Below are 14,913 nucleotides of genomic sequence, written 5' to 3'. Positions count from 1 at the left end.
GAGGCCATGTGCATGTGGGTTATATAGTCGAAATCATGACAATTTCATTAACAAGAATGATTGTTTTATACTTGTAATTAAGCTACAGTGCAGAATGTATAGTATGAACATAATGCCCCCAAACACACACAAGATGGATTTTCAATGTACAATAGTTTGTAGAAAATCTAGATAACGCTTTGCACCTGAATGACAGATGAGCCACTGTTAGCCAATATCGAAGCAGTCCTCCAGCTGCAGCAGACAGTACAAGGCCCTTGACATTGTCCAGGAATCAGGTGCAAGAAAAAGAAAAATGGTGAAATTAAACATAAATCAAATTCCATTCACTGGGCCTGGGAGCTCAGCTGCTCTGCAGGAGGTTTGAGAAATATTTCTTTCATTATGCACAGGGGTGCCCATAATTCAGTGCTCCTCCTTTAGTTTCTCCATGGTAGGAATTCAGAATCACAGCTCGCTCCTTCAAAATGTCTGAAGAAGGGTTGCAAAGTGAGCCATGCGGAGGAGGGAGGGAATTGATCAGTTTATCGGAGTACCAGAGACTGACGTTTCCATCTGTCAGCATTCCAGCTTTACTTTCCGAGGTATTCTGTATGTCCCTGTCACATACTTAACCGTGTGTACCGACTGGTAGCATGCAGATATCTGAGATACCAAACACTACCCACTCACACACAAAACTCTACTTGCCTGCTACCTCTTCTCTTTGTCTGCAGAACTTGTTAGATGCTGTTAATTATATACTGTGGGTGGTTAGATGATGTTTATGTAATTATCCTCTTTTGTATTTAGAAATCAAATTCGAATGGGGTTTGGAGAAGTTCATCAAAAGGACCTATTTAAACAGTCGCATTTGTCTTCACAATAACGGTAGGCCTAGTGGGTCTGCTGCTGGCTGGTTTTATGGGATGTTTTTGGCTGTGTATATATTCTTAGGGAATATTGTCTATGGATTTTTAAATGGGGGGCTCAGCTGTTTTTAAAGTTATGAAGGAATGATAATTAACCAGCAGAGTGGCCTGGGAATCTATCTGGGAATCTGTTGTCAGCAAATACAATGTTTTTTTTTGCAGTGTGTGTCCATGCAGTATTATGTTGGAAAACATTTTTGATCTATCTGGTGTAGGAAGGTGCTATGACAAGCTATGTTGCCTTGTCACTTTTAGCCTTCTGAAAGAATTGCTGCCCATGATGGAAAAGGTTCAAAACACGCCCCAAAATCCCACCTAGCGGGTCAGCTGCCCCTTTATCTAATATGATCTAATCTCCAGGTTTTTCTCCTCTGGCAGGGGACACATGGGCAGACAGCTAAACATGTCAGGGATATTGGATGTGTTATGGTGGTGTTTGCTAGAGGTGTCTTCCTCAACTTTGCCTTGGACTCTGATGAGCTGAGGGACCGTTATTCCCCAGGTGATTCTGCCTGAGATTAACTTTGCTGATTCCCAGGGTGTTATTTCCTTGTGTGTGTGTTTAGCACCAGAACCACTGATGTCACACATGAATTGTTGAGGGTTTTTTTATGGGGGCTTGTTTTGTTGGGGATATCGTTTCATTTTTGTGTTGTTTTTTTTCTTTATTCCTAAAAAAATAAGTGTGTGGTTCTACATTATTTTCTGTCCTGATACAATCTTGAGATTCTCTGTCTCCATTTTTTTCAACATTTGAGGAGAGATGAGAGGTTTCACCGGCAATTGTACTAAAACAAGGATGCAACAGTATAATATTCTACCAGAAGAACAGAGATAGAAATGCTGCCTTGAACCCCTAGTCTCAATTATCTGTTGAAGAGAGAAAGTTGGCATTTTCATGTTTTTTGTTGAGGGATGCCTACAAATTGCAGAGGGTACTAGCAGTTCATTTTACATTTCCGTTTTTTGACAAAGCTTCCTCATACTGTAGGCAGCTGAAAAATCATTTTAACTAACTGACAAAGTGATTATTTTCTTAAACAAAAAAAGCATACTGAGGGAAAAGTCATGAAGATACATTCTGAAAGCTTTCAAATTTCAATACAAAATCCAAAAATTTCAAAAAATGGAAATTGACTGGAGCTGGGCCTTTGCAATGTAAACAAACAACAAAGGCTGAGTCATGGGGCAACTACAAAGAATGGTGAACTGTAGCATAAACAAAAGATAATTAATTTCCCTTGCTTGTTGCTTGTGTGATTAATTATTCAAAGAAACCTGGAGGCTGAATAACATGATAATACATGTTTCTATTTCTTTAACGCATTCACGCACTGCTTCCCTGGAGCCACGGTCCCTGACATCCTGGATAAACTCCCCAGGCTGCTGGCTCCGTTCACTCTTGTCCTCGACCAAACAAGTAAAAATACATGTGGGGACAAATGACACAGCCCATCAGCCGAAAAGGATTTTAAAACCGTATTCACTTTTAAGTAGTTGTGGAAAGTGTGTTTTTATTTCCGGTCCAATCCCCATACTTGCTCGTGGAGCAGGGCGTTTCAGCAGAATCCTCAGCCTCCACACCTGCCTCCAGTCTGCCTGCAGAGCTCACAATATAGGTTTCACTGACAATTTTAATCTGTTTTCGAATTTGTTTCCCCTTTGGATTGATGGAGTCTACCCCAGCAGGCTGGATAGCAAAATGCTAGTGGCCAATTTGCAACATGCTGTACAGCCCTCTCCAGGTGACCAACTGTTTACATTCCACACTCCTTCCCTAGAACCTCCCTCTGTGTCTATGGTGTCACAACAGAGTACTGTCCAATTGGCTGTGTCTGTCATTACTACTCTCACCGGTCACTTTGCCCATACCATTACTAGAGACAGGGCCTACCATCCACACTGCATACATTCACACATCTAAAGGTGGTGTGTAAACTGTGAACCTCCGCTGGCTGCCTCGCGCCTCTGCTTGCTCTTATGCTGTTCTGTCTTACCCAGTCAATATGGCTCTGATCAACGCACGCCCTATTGGAAACAAGTGTGGACTTTATGTTCTGGACTGAAACATGGCGGTGGAATATAGATTATTTCATTTGATTGAGTACACCCTGGCTGACGGGCCATGGACGTGAACTTGTCTTTAGAAATAAGTTTACATGCCAGATGGTAAGCACTGAGCCTAACTGTACTTTTAATTTGCAAATGTCCAGAGTTGTTCGACCAAATCCTATCTATTGTCTTTAAATTGTATTTTAGTTTACCAACGACAACTTCCACTTCGTGTGTGCACGTGTATCCATGTTGCCTGGTAACGAACGTGCTTGCAGCCTGATCACGGAATTCACCCGGAAACAACACATTCAATTTCTGGTCGGCTTAACAGCTCACCACAAAAATTAACGGCCATTAATTGAATATAGCGGGACAACTTTGAGGGCATTATCTCTTAACTTACTTCTCAGCGTGAGAAATACAAGGTGTGGCATGTGAGCGTGTGAACTGGCTCAAATGCGTGTCTCATGGTGAATGCGTGAGACTTGAGAGCCCTGAGTTAACACACGCAGAAATCGGTAATGTTAGCCATCCAAGCAACATTATGCTGCTGCTGGTGGACAGCGGCACTGGTGTCATTTGGGAGCCGAGCGAACGGGCAACATAACCAGGCTCAGCAACCTCTCTGGACATACCATTAGCTAACCGCAGAGCTGAATAAACAGAAGAGGACATTGGTGGAGGAAGCTAAGAAGAGATAAAGAGAGTGTCCAAGCAAGAGCTAGTGTTTGACTATAATGTAATCAAAACAAATGCACTTGGATAGCTATGAGTTACATCCTTAAACGATAAAGGCTAGAGGAGTATCAACAACGTCATATTTTGAAGCGGAGGGCCATAAACCAAGCGGTAGCACAAAGTGAGACTGGCTTGATTTCACAGATAGGACTTTGTCAGTTTCTGTGGATGATCTTGTGTCGGCCTCTGGTGCTTTGCCATGAGGTGTCCCCCATGGATCAGTCTTGGGGCCCATATATCTGCAGAAAATAGGAGAGATTATCAGTAGTTCTAGCAACATCTCCTGTGATTTGTATGCTGATGACATACAGTTATATTTTTCATTTAAACCTGAAGAGCCGCATTATCTTACTGAACTGAACAACTGTATTTTATTCAGTGAGAAACTAGATGGCAAGTAATATCTATAGTTAAATACAGATAAAACCGAAGTCTTGATTATTGTTCCTGATAACCTTTAATCAGCAATCCTCATTTTCACAGTCTAGTCTGCATAATCTTGATGTGATTTATGACCAATCCATGAGTTTTGATTCTCACATTAGGACAATGGTTCATTCACTTAAGAAACATAGCCAAATTTATGTCTGATGTGTCAAAAAATGAAAGGGAGATGCTTTTATTTCATCCCGTTTGGACTACTGTAATTCTCTTTTTACCTATCTTAAATCTTATAAATCTTCCTTACCCTATTTACAGACAATCCAAAATGCTGTTGAGAGGCCCTTAACACAGTCCAACAGATGGTCATATATTATACCTATTTTAAACTCTGCACTGGCTTCCTGTTCAAATATATTTTATTTAAACATTTTGTTACTCACTTATAGAGTTCTACATAGCTATGTCCCACAGTATGTCATAGACCTTCTGCGTCCCCACACCACAAGACAAGCTCTTATCTTTTCTACCCAGGGTTTTCTAAGTGGACCTCGGACGTGTTTTAAGACTCGGAGAGATTGTGCTTTCCAGTCGGCAGACCCCAAGCCTTGGAATAGTCTCCCAATTAGCCTGAGGTCTTTGGACTCTGCGGACTCTCTGTGAAAACATATAAACCATCTGTTCAGACAGGCATTTAGGTAGCATGTAGTATTTAATGTTTTAACTTGTTTCTTATGTCTTTAGTTATTTGATTCTATTTGATTCTATTTCTTCTGTGATATGTGCTATATAAATAAACTTTGCTTGCTAAACTTTACTACTAAATCGGAAACATATTTCATATAAATTATTCCTCAATCCCATGTGGACCTTGTAAGAATAATTTTTACTTTGCAAATCTTTTTATTTTGCCTGTTTTCCTTCACACTGCCCAATTACAAGCAAACGTCTTCTAAACAAAAGCAGCTTGTTAGCTGGACGGTGTTTTGGTAACCTGTCATGCTGCCATGTGGTGAATGGAACAGATCGGACTCGCCTTAACTTTGGCTAAACATAATGGACCTCTCTGAGCTCTTTGCTGTAATTTACCTCCTTTCTGAGTAAACTCTTCAAAGTTTGAATACATGCTCGGTGTGATTGTTTAACTATGATTCACCCATAAAGATAAACCCCCCTGCAGCCTCAGAGCGATAGATTTTCCCTCTGAGCCTGATGGATGGCTGGCATTATTTTTATCACTGTAACATAATCAGCCCATGTGGCCTCTGTCTGTGTGGTGTGTAAGCTCTGTTAACATAACTAAAAATACAACCATGTAATATTTCTTACGGTACATGTGCAATCTATCAGGTGAAATTGGAGGTGAAAGATCATTTACTGTATTAAATATGCATGACTTATTGGGAATCTACTGTACACAAACATCAATCATGTCTTATACAAGCAGAAGAGTGCAGTTTATGTAGCACACAGTCAGTCAGTTACCCCACAGTAAGTGATTCAATCTGCATATTGATAGTGATGAAGATGAAACTGCTATATTATGTTTTGGAACTTTTCTTAGATACTGTCTTGTAGACTTTATTGTTTCTAAAAGTGAAAAATTGTTTTTGTTCTTTTTTAAAGGGCAGTTTTGATAAGCCACTGACGATGCATGAAAATACATGTGGGTCATAACACTCAAAATTAGGCTAATTTAAGATTCTCTCCCCTGCCTCTAAAGCTTAGAAGGTAACTAGAGGGCTCTAACAAATAAATTATGAAACGCCTGCAGTTTTTTGATAGAGATAAAGCAGATACAATATTAAATCCTTCCCAAATTAGTGGCGGATGTATAATTCAGTGGGTGGTGAACATCAGCTGTGCTGAAAGCAGGCACTAATGAGATGTGGGCAAACTGCATCTGAGGTAACTGCCCTTCTCTGTCTCTCTTTGTCCCTCTTTCTATCTTGCTCTGTCTTCTTCTCTCTCTTTAATGTCTGCCTTTCTCTCTCTCTCTCGCTCTCCGGTTTTTGGCTGAATCAACCACCCCACAACAACCATAAACACAAATTTGCTGTAGGCCTCGTGCGCAGAACAGAATGGGATGCTAAACACATGGCCTAGCACAACAAAGACAGACACTTTCATCAGAAACGGAGCCAAGCGTAGTGCAGCAGACAATTTTTTATGAAACCTTGTGTTCTTTCCCATTTTCCAAGTTGTTGCAATATTACCAGATTAACCATCTGAAAAGGACACTCAGAATATTTGTGCAAAGATTGAGTTTTGGTGCAGCATATACTGTATAACTTGATACTTGATTCCTCACAAATGAAAGATCCTTTGTTGAATAGTTTCTGTGCCCTGATAGATTTGAGGTGGTGCAAGAGACTTCATTACATATGCAGTAAACTCCTTTGCTTTTGCACTTTGTAATGGAACACTGGTTTGCTTAATTACCATGACGATCCATAAATCACTAATTATGTAGCATGAAAACAGAGAGTTTTATTATCTACCACAACAATAAGTAACATTTTGAGAAACATATTCCCTTCAGATTACCATCTGAAAAAGGTGTCAGTGAAGTGTAGCTGTAAAGTTTTGAACTGCGTTTACTCTTTGCATTGGTTTGCTAAGTTACAGTACACTGCATGGTTAAAAGTATGTAGACATCTGAACATTACGCCCATATGTGACAGCAGAACATCTCTTTCCAGGGCCATAAGCATTAATCTGCTGCTATTACAGCCCCCACTCCTCTGGTTTCAGGTTTTGCAACACATTTTGGAACCTGGCTGCAGGGATTTGCTCCTATTCAGAGCACAGGCAGACACATGAGCATTAAAAAGGCAGGCTGTCTGGTAGTGATGTTGGGTGATAAGACCTTGCTTGCAGTCTGAATTCCAGCTTTTCCTGGTGTTTGATAATGTTGAGGTGAGGGCTCTTAGCAGGCCAGTCAAATTCTCCAACACCAAACTGGGAAAACATTTTCTTTATGGACCTGGATTCCTGCATGGGCACACTGCCATGTTGACACAGGACAGGGTCTTTCCCATTGCAACAAAGTTGGAAGAACACTATTGTCTAAAATATCATATACTATATAATGCATGTTTTAGATTAGGGCTTCCTTTAAATGTGGCTTATCCTAAACCATGAGAAAGTGCGTATCATAGCTGACTAGAGAACGTCTTGAGACACAAGACGTAACTGGAGGCGTATATAAGCACGCCGGCACACCGGACACATTAGCTCTTTGCTATGAAGCAAGGCACTCCAGGCGGGGCGAGGTGTGGCTGACCAACGCAGTGTCTCGTTCCCCTTCTCGGGGAACAAGGATTACATACGTAACCCGAGACGTTCCCCTTTGAGGGAACTCGAACTGCGTCAGTGACGACACTATGGGAACGAGAATACCCACTATTCCACGCCGAAGTCTCCGCCTGCCCCCCCAGCGTGCAGCAACCTGTAGGCACGACTAGGAGGAGAGCGCACAGGTGCCGGGTGCAGAAGGAAGGTCCAGACTGTAAAACTGGATGAAAGTGCCCAGCCAGCTGCTTCACACAAAATCCTGGAGCGAAGCCCCTACGAGGAGGGCCCTAGAAGCCGCCATGCCTCGAGTAGAGTGCGCCCTTACGGCCATAGGTGAAGGTAACCCGCGCACCTGATAGGCCAGGGAAATAGTCTGAACAATCCAGTTGCTGATTGTGTGTTTAGAAGCGGGGAGCCCAGCCTTGGGGGACCCGAAACACACCAGCAACTGGTCTGCTTTCCTCCACCGGGAGGAAGTGTAAATACTCAGTGCTCTGACCGGGCAGAGCAGATGAAGTCTCCCGTCCTCCGCCGTCACATGAGGTGGGGGATGAAACGCCTGCAGCACCGTAGACCCCGCCAACCTGGACAGAACCTTAGGGACATAGCCCGGACAGGGGTGTAGGATGGCTCTGACCCTCCCCGGGGCAAACTCCAGGCACTTTCGGTTTCTCCTCAATGCCTGGAGATCCCCCACCCTCCTCAGAGAGGTGATAGCGAGGAGAAAGGCCATCTTAAGGGTCAGGTGCTTGGCCTCAGCCGACTCCAGGGGTTCGAAGGGGGCCTCAGCCAGCGCTTCGAGAACCACCGGCAGGTCCCAAGTGGGAACCCTGGAACGAGTCACGGGTCTCATCCTCCGGGCTCCACGGAGGAAGCGCACGACCAGTGGAAGCTTCCCCAGAGGTCTATCCCTCAGAGGGGTGTGGAACACCGCCACGGCAGCCACATACACCTTGAGTGTGGATTGGGAAAGGCCAGCAGAGAAACGGTCCTGGAGGAACTCCAGTACCATAGTCACCGGGCACTGGGTCCACCGCCCGTTCTCTACACCAGGTGGCAAACACATTCCACTTCAGGCCGTATGTCCTTCTCATGGACGGGGTTCTGGAGCTGAGCAGCGTCTCGACTGTCCCCACCGTCAGGCCCACCTCCAGGAACTGGCCCCCCTCAGGGGCCAGACCCACAGTCTCCACAGGGCGGGGCAAGGGTGAAAGACCTGGCCCTCCACCTGAGACAGCAGGTCCCCCTGACGAGGGACCTGCTGTCCCATGGCGGGCCCTCGAGGAGCGATATTATGTCCGAGAACCACACTCGGGCTGGCCAAAACGGGGCTACCAGCAGTAGACTGACACCGTCCTGACGGACCCGCTCCAGAACCCTCGGGAGCAGAGCGACTGGGGGAAAAGCCTACAGGCACAGCCTCGGCCATGTCTGCACAATGGCATCCAGCCCTAGCGGGGCTGGGGGCGAGAGGGAGAACCACAGGGGACAGTGTGTAGTCTCTCGAGACGCAAGCAAGTCCACGTCTATGGGGCCGAACCTTTCGCATAATGACTCCACCACCTGGGGGTGGAGTCTCCATTCCCCGGGCCTCAGCCCCTGTCTCGACAGCAGTCTGCTTCCTGATTCTGGGTCCCAGGGATGTATGTCGCTCTGAGGGACAGCAGTCTCTGCTGGGACCACAGGAGGATCTGATGTGCCAGTTTGCATAACGGGCGCGCGCGCAGACCCCCCTGGTGATTCAAATAGGCCACCACCGCCGTGTTGTCGGTCCTGACAAGGACGTGGCGACCGGGGAGAGCGGGCAGAAAACTCCTCAGAGCTCTGAAAACCGCCAACATTTCCAGGCAATTTATGTGCCAAGAGAAATGATGCTCCTCCCAGGAGCCTCTCGCAAAGCGGCCGTCCATGACCGCACCCCATCCCGTGACTGAGGCGTCTGTTGAAATAATTGTTCGGCGACAGATCGCTCCCAACACGGGACCTTGGGACAGGAACCAAGATTTCCTCCATACAGACAGGGAACGAAGGCATCTACTTGTAACCCGTATCAGACGGAGCGGATTTTCCCCTCGGGGAGAATCCCTTGGATTTTAGCCACCACTGCAGGGCTCTCATGTGCAGAAGGCCCCTTTCTCCAGCAGAGAGCGAACTTCTTGTCCCAACACCTGGCTCTGCCCCGTGTGCACCGCAGTCCAGACCACCCCGTTGAACTTCTGCCTGTAGCCATCCACTACAGTGTGCAGGACCCACGGGGAAATGTTTGCAAGGCTCCACCATGCTTCTACAAAATCCGCCAAGGGAACCTGGTGGCCGGTGTTATGCGTAGGTCCCTGGTGGCACCCTGAAGCGGAGGACCGCCAGGGAAACTCGCCGGCGACCCACGGTTTGTGAGCCCGATCGTTTTCCAGCTGCAATCCCTCGAGGCGGGCAGACTGGTGAGAGCTCGCTGGCGGTTAGCGTGTCCCGAGCGCCAAGGCGGGAAAACAGCGCTTGTTGCCTGAGCCACCACAAGGTCAGCCTCTCGGGGGACTGTGGGCGAGAGCGCCGCCTCGTGTCCCAGTTTTGTTGAGGGGGACTACGGGAAGCGATGCTTCGCTTCTGGCTCCGGCGGTAGGAGCTAGACGAGGGCTGAGCTCGTCTCTCTTCAGCCGTTGCCGTCCTGGACCCAGACTGGCGGGGGAGATATTGCTCAAACACCTCTCCCTGCGTTTCAGCATGTTGAAATCTGCTGATGACAGCATCCGCTTTACCTATTTCAGAATAGGTAAAGTTTCACATTCACATCCTGTTGTGGCCTTACACAAAAAATAATAAGCAACCTAAATTGTAATTTATAGCTAAACTCATGTTTGCCAAGGATTGGACCCAATACTGACTTTGTTGCTCCGTAGGCTTAAAGGGTCATTGCAGTTTATCACAATTTATTAGTTTAATAGTATGGGCCATAATTTTATTTATGACAACATTGCACTCAAAATAACTGAGATCTAGGAACCCGGTAACATCTCATCTCAGGCATCACATATACAATCTCTGGAAAAGCCGTGTCTATTTTACACAAAACAGCGTGCATACATACGCTGCAGTTGCAATAGTGTTGCAACACAAACATGCATATATTTACTGACTTAGGTTTAGGCACTAACTTATGTCACACTTATTAAATTTAGTCTAAGTTGCCTCGGGGGGCTGTCAAGCTACTAGCGTTTCCGGTCATCCTGGGGCTTCATGTACACACGCAACCTGGATGCGTCTCATACACACGCAAAATCGCCGTTTTGCGTACAATAGACACAGCTTTTCCAAAGCGTGTATATGTGACCCCTGTGAATGAGAACAGGCTGTATAAACAGTCAGATGATCAGTTTGTAAAAACTGCACCTGACATGTTGTAAAAAAACTAAGCTAAGTTTAGCTAGTTTAGCCAGAAACTGCCATTGTTGTTTTAACGATGTTGCCATGTTCTCAACCATGGTGAATACAAAGTAATTAGTCATCATTGTAAAGATGGCAAACCATGTAAATAAGAAGCTGTAATAAACAAGAATTTACCTTTAATAAGGATAAGTATATGGTACTAAAAAAGGACTTGAAAAAATGTTGCAAAAATTAAGGGCTTATTGTAACCACCTAATGTGGGGGGGTTTAGTACATTTGTTCTTAGGAAAATTAGTGCAGAAAGTTAGTACTGAGTCACAGCATGTGTCCATTGAATAAAGGGGAAAACTAATCCCTCATTCTCACATTAGTGACTACAGCTCCATTGACCACCATCTTAAATACACAAAAAAATATTATAAAGAAGACATCTCATACCTTTATTATTAATGGTACAATTAGAATGAAGGTTTAACACTGTCGGCTTGTACAGATTGTGCTCTTGTTTAAATAAAATAACTGGGAAGCTTTTAAAGCTCTCATCGACTTCTCATCCCCTTTGCTCTTGCCTGGCAAATTGTGTTCACGATACAAAAATCGCCTCAGCATGGCGAGGGAAACATACACATTTTACTGGTTGTTGACGTCCGCTGAGTGACAAAAGTTCAGCCGAGGCCAACTCTTCTCGGCCAACAAGCTTGTTGACTGTCCACATGTCAGCCAGCGGTCCCCAGTCTCTCAGCTTTATGGGATATGTTGATTTGTTGTTCACAGCACTCTCAGTGTAGAGTCACAGTGACTGTGCTGAAGAAGTGCCACTTCAGTATTTGAAATAGTTAGAAATTTAATTAACACTACAGAACTATCAACATCAATCATTACATCAGACAATCACTGAAAGAATGTGACACCAGGCAATGTAATTTAAGCTTCAAATACTGTTTCAGCACATTATAGGTTCACAGATGATTTCCTTTCTTCCATTGCATTCTCATTTTATACTGCAAGCGCCTAGCTGAATAATTTCAAAGAAGTATACCATCTGTAAAAATAGCTCCAGAAAACACCTGTAGGAATGCCTACCAATGGAGACTGCAGGGAAACATATTAACAATTAATTTTAGCAACTGTTGCAGAAATAATCACCTTAGGGGACCATATTGGTCTACATGGCAGAAGCAGCTGTGGAGCTGTTGAGAAAGTACATTTACTCAAGTACTGTACTTAGATTAATATTTAAGTACCTCTGCTGTGCTCAAGTATTTCCATATTCAGCAATTTTAGGATCTCTCTGCTGCAGTTACACTGCAATTTGATGCAGCTACTTCACTCCGCGTTCCTGGCTCCTCTTTCTGTTCCTGCTTAGACAGATGAAAATATATGTATTCAAAAAACATAACAGACATAGACAATAGATAGTTGAAATGTTTTATTTTAAACATTTTAACCTCTGTGCAAATATGGAGAAGATGGTAAAGTCAAAACTTCATAGAGAACACAACCTAATTACTGATTTTGCTTCTAAATACTGGTCAGGTAAAACAGTCCGCACAATATGCATGTTTCTGGCTCATCGTCTTGAGGCACACCAAGTTACAATTTGAGGCAGCAAAATATAGGCAGATGCATTCGCTGCCACGCAGCCTTCAGACTCGTGTGTACATATATATATATATAGCCAACTGGCACTGCTGTCAGTGACCTTATAGGTAAACACATAGCCACTTCTGACAGCATTTGAATACTTGAACAACAGAACAGGAAAAAAGAACACAAATGTTGCATTTACTTCTGTTCTTTTCTTACTTTCTACTGCCACTATTCTTCCTCCACCACACTTAAGTTGAAGATTAAACAATTGGTTCCCAACACTTTTGGTTTGTAACCCATTACAAACAATTTCAGATCTCTATGATTTGTAGCAGTTCCACCAAACACAGCCCCATTCCAAACATCTCAGATGGTTTCATTTAACTAACTGTTTGAGGTACAATGACATAAATTATCCAGTATTTCACAAGAAATCACAAATTAGAAAATAAATGTCAGGGAAAATGACTACAACTTAGTGGAGAGGAAAAATTCTTCTTTCTTGCCCCATTAATCCTCTGGAGATGACTGGGGCTGTTTGAGGAAGGCCTGACCTGTTTGTTGAAACCAAACTGTATCTAAAGTAGTTATGTTAACAGATACAATAGTAAAATGCTACTTGCACATTGCTGCCTCAGTATTAACAATCTAATAATAGTTTTAATATAACACAGACAGCCAAATGAGTACATTCACTTTTGATAGTTTAAGTACATTTTTGCTGCTAATACTGTACTTACACACACCTAGCTATAATATTAAAGCAGTGCTATTACTCGTAATGGAGTATTTTTACACTGTTGAGTGAGAATTGCCTGTATTAAAAGCATGCATTTCTAATGAAAACAGATGCAGTGTAAATACCTTTAATCATTTGTTTACTTTCTTGGGTATTAAAATACATCTTGGATGTAATGATCATCTCAAACACACAGTTCAACAAGAACTGACGAAAATAAGGCTGTCACTTGCCTTTATCACCACATGGCAAACTGAAAACATTTAAGAGAGAAACTCTGCTTCCGTTAAATAGAGTAAATGTTGAATCTGGTGTGTGATTTTGACATATTCACATTTAACTCAAACAATAAGTTGCAAATTGTTTCAATTCTTAGTGGCTGTTTTGACACTCAAGATGATGAAGATATATAAACTGATTCTCTCTATTGTTCATCATAACTTTTAAAACTCAGAATCAGAAACTGCCCTCAAACTGAAGGGTCACAAGTTTTCATCAGTCCAACTGATAATATGCTCACCAAACAGCCATGTACCCTGTCAACGTGTCCTTGAACAAGACCCAGAACCCCTGCCTGCTCAGTCACTGCAAGGCACTGAATATGAGTGTCAGCTAAATGCCTTAAATGCAAATGCAAACCATTTTTCACTCAAATGAGATTCAGCAAAAATGATGAAATTGTACCTTGCTGTGGTAATATATTTGGGGCCTGTTATTTATGTGTTTAGGACCTGAACAAATGCCACTTAAACAGTTTCAGTTTATTCTACTCAGGGGTGGTGATGGTGCAATGGATAAGACGCCTGCCTTTGGGGTGAGAGACCCTCGTAGCTCCAGAGGCGTGCAACCTCTGACGTGTATAGTAATTCTAAGTCGCTTTGGATAAAAGCGTCAGCTAAAAATGAATAACAATGGAATTTACATCATATTAATTTTCTGAAAACAGCAACAATTAGCATTTAGTTAGATATTCGTTATGTATCTCAATAAATTGTAATTTTCTTTTTTTTCACAGGCAGATGTTTTACATTTAGAGCATTCTGTAAGACATCTAATTGCTCTGTGTTTTGATTTGAAATGAGTCAGATATATCACAAATTTAGAGCACCGAGTTGAATGGTTCAGCTTATCAGAGGACTGCCTGCTTGGTTTATTGCAATGCATTCCCTCACCATCCATCACCTTTTAGCACCACTGATTATCCTGGCAAAAGATAATTACACGGCACAGCGCTGCACTGCAGAGAGGAACACTAAGTTATCTGACCACCTGAACAACAACTCTGGGAGGAGAGGGTGAACAAGTGAGCAGTCTGACCTCAACATTACCACTGGGTGCACATTCACAGGTATGTGTGCGACTAAATGCTGCTGAGATTGTGCAAATAAAATTTTAAAATATATGTATAGTTTATATTCAGATGAGCATATCCAAAATAGTGTTGCACATACTGTTCTAGTTAATTGTTGCCTATATTTCTGAAAAGTCTGAAGAGTAGGAAAAACAATTCATTTTAAGATTTTTGTCAAAATTTAAAGCTGCATTATTTTATTTTGTGTTCACTTGGAGCAGAATAACTCCACAACAACATGAAACAAAGACTCAGTATCATATCATCACTTTAAAAAACTGCTGAAGGGGCTGTATGTAGTTTTTCAATGAAATCACTTATCAATAAATCACCCAGAACAACACAGACTCCAACGTGAACTCCATGTAAGGAAAAAAAACAACTACAAAGTTTATTGTGCCGAAGCCCATCAGGCCAAACAGAATCAGATGATGTCAGGTGAAAACACAGTCAACATCAGAAAGGTTGAT

This window comes from Micropterus dolomieu, linkage group LG01 (genome assembly GCF_021292245.1).
Source record: "Micropterus dolomieu isolate WLL.071019.BEF.003 ecotype Adirondacks linkage group LG01, ASM2129224v1, whole genome shotgun sequence".
Classification (NCBI taxonomy): Eukaryota; Metazoa; Chordata; class Actinopteri; order Centrarchiformes; family Centrarchidae; genus Micropterus; species Micropterus dolomieu.
Note: the sequence above shows the minus strand (reverse complement) of the source record.